Below are 2,500 nucleotides of genomic sequence, written 5' to 3'. Positions count from 1 at the left end.
TCTCTCTCTCTCCCATTCCCTGTCTCTCTCTCTCTCACATTCCCTGTCTCTCTCTCTCTCTCTCACATTCCCTGTCTCTCTCTCTCTCTCACATTCCCTGTCTCTCTCTCTCTCACATTCCCTCTCTCTCTCTCTCACATTCCCTGTCTCTCTCTCTCTCACATTCCCTGTCTCTCTCTCTCTCTCTCTCTCACATTCCCTGTCTCTCTCTCTCTCTCTCTCACATTCCCTGTCTCTCTCTCTCTCTCTCACATTCCCTGTCTCTCTCTCTCTCTCTCTCACATTCCCTGTCTCTCTCTCTCTCTCTCTCACATTCCCTGTCTCTCTCTCTCTCTCTCTCTCTCACATTCCCTGTCTCTCTCTCTCTCTCTCACATTCCTTGTCTCTCTCTCTCTCTCTCACATTCCCTGTCTCTCTCTCTCTCTCTCTCTCTCACATTCCCTGTCTCTCTCTCTCTCACATTCCCTGTCTCTCCCTCTCTCACATTCTCTGTCTCTCCCTCTCTCACATTCCCTGTCTCTCTCTCTCTCTCTCATTCCCTGTCTCTCTCTCTCTCACATTCCCTGTCTCTCCCTCTCTCACATTCCCTGTCTCTCTCTCTCTCTCTCTCTCATTCCCTGCCTCTCTCTCTCTCTCTCTCTCATTCCCTGTCTCTCTCTCTCTCTCTCACATTCCCTGTCTCTCTCTCTCTCTCTCTCTCACATTCCCTGTCTCTCTCTCTCTCTCTCTCACATTCCCTGTCTCTCTCTCTCTCTCTCTCTCTCATTCCCTGCCTCTCTCTCTCTCTCTCTCTCTCTCTCATTCTCAGGTATGGTGCAATAATTCGCAGCTGCCGGTCGATCACCTTGTGGCTGGATCCTTCGAGACTGCCGCTCGGGTGAGTACCTGAGAGAGAACTGTGACAGTACCTGTTGTGTCTAACCAAGGTGCGGGCTTGTGAGGACTGGGCTGGGATCTTTAGCGCCCGCCTTAACTCTCTCTCTCTCTCTCTCTCTCTCTCTCTCTCTCTCCGTCCCTGTTCTCTCCTTTAGCTCCTTCATGACCAGGTCGGAGTGGTGAACTTTGCCCCGTACAAGAGCCTCTTCCTTCAGGCCTTTGCCCGCGGTCGCTCAGTGTACCAGGCCCTGCCCTGTCTCCCCGCCATGTGCGGTTACCCCCAACGTAACTGGTGAGTACAGGGTCCCGCGGGGAGGTGGGGGGGGGGCGCGAAAACTGGGCCTTGCCCGCCAGGCCGGTGCTCCCGTACCCTTTCCCTGAGTCGGAGGGCGAGGGAAAGTGGCTGCACAGCCTGCGCCTGGGCTCCGTGTGCCCCCAAAGGACTGGGCGTGCGCAGTGGCGATCCACCCCGACAGTCACAGGACAAATTGGGCTGCCGCCGCCGGCCCTGAAGAAATGGGGGATTCTTTTTGGCCGCAGAGTCTCTCCCATCACCCCCCCCAACCCCCATCGCGTTTTTCTCTCTCTGTTTCTCTCCTCCTCCTGTAGGAAGGAAGCGGGTCTGAAGAGCGGCCTTCCGGCCGTGGGCCTGAAGCTCAGTGACCTGATCCAGCGGCTGCAGCACTGCTACCAGCTGACCACGGCCGGCAAGTTCGAGGAGGCGGTCGAACGCTTCCGCCTCATCCTCCTCAGCATTCCCCTCCTCGTGGTGGACAACAAGCAGGAAATCGCCGAGGTGAGGCCGGGTGTAGGCGTGGCTTCCACCCCCCCACTTATACCCCCCACTCCGTCCCCCCGCTCCCTCCCGCTCTCCCTCCCTCCCGCTCTCCCTCCCTCCCGCTCTCCCTCCCTCCCGCTCTCCCTCCCTCCCTCCCGCTCTCCCTCCCGCTCTCCCTCCCTCCCGCTCTCCCTCCCGCTCTCCCTCCCTCCCGCTCTCCCTCCCTCCCTTCCTCCCGCTCTCCCTCCCGCTCTCCCTCTCCCTCCCGCTCTCCCTCTCCCTCCCGCTCTCCCTCTCCCTCCCGCTCCCTCCCTCCAGCTCCCTCCCACTCTCCCTCCCTCCCTCCCGCTCTCCCTCCCGCTCTCCCTCCCGCTCTCCCTCCCGCTCTCCCTCCCGCTCTCCCTCCCGCTCTCCCTCCCGCTCTCCCTCCCTCCCTCCCGCTCTCCCTCCCTCCCTCCCGCTCTCCCTCCCGCTCTCCCTCCCTCCCGCTCTCCCTCCCTCCCTCACTCCCGCTCTCCCTCCCTCCCGCTCTCCCTCTCCCTCCCGCTCTCCCTCTCCCTCCCGCTCTCCCCCTCCCTCCCGCTCTCCCCCTCCCTCCCGCTCTCCCCCTCCCTCCCGCTCTCCCTCCCTCCCACTCTCCCTCTCCCTCCCGCTCTCCCCTCCCTCCTGCTCTCCCTCTCCCTCCCGCTCCCTCCCTCCAGCTCCCTCCCGCTCTCCCTCCCTCCCTCCCGCTCTCCCTCCCTCCCTCCCGCTCTCCCTCTCCCTCCCGCTCTCCCTCTCCCTCCCGCTCTCCCTCTCCCTCCCGCTCTCCCTCCCGCTCTCCCTCCCGCTCTCCCTCCCGCTCTC

The 2,500-nt window shown here is 62.0% G+C and overlaps 1 long non-coding RNA gene across 1 annotated transcript; it reads left to right on the top strand.

The window, feature by feature from the left end:
* The first annotated feature begins 794 nt into the window (after positions 1–794).
* LOC121275182 lies at positions 795–1,667 on the top strand. Its single transcript, XR_005942366.1, has 3 exons — positions 795–877; positions 1,032–1,168; positions 1,486–1,667. It is a non-coding gene; the product is annotated as an uncharacterized LOC121275182 (long non-coding RNA).
* The last annotated feature ends 833 nt before the right edge of the window (positions 1,668–2,500 follow it).

The sequence above is a fragment of the Carcharodon carcharias genome, unplaced genomic scaffold, assembly GCF_017639515.1.
Source record: "Carcharodon carcharias isolate sCarCar2 unplaced genomic scaffold, sCarCar2.pri scaffold_1208_ctg1, whole genome shotgun sequence".
In the NCBI taxonomy this organism is placed as follows: Eukaryota; Metazoa; Chordata; class Chondrichthyes; order Lamniformes; family Lamnidae; genus Carcharodon; species Carcharodon carcharias.
Note: the sequence above shows the minus strand (reverse complement) of the source record. Positions and strands in the feature narration are given on the sequence as shown.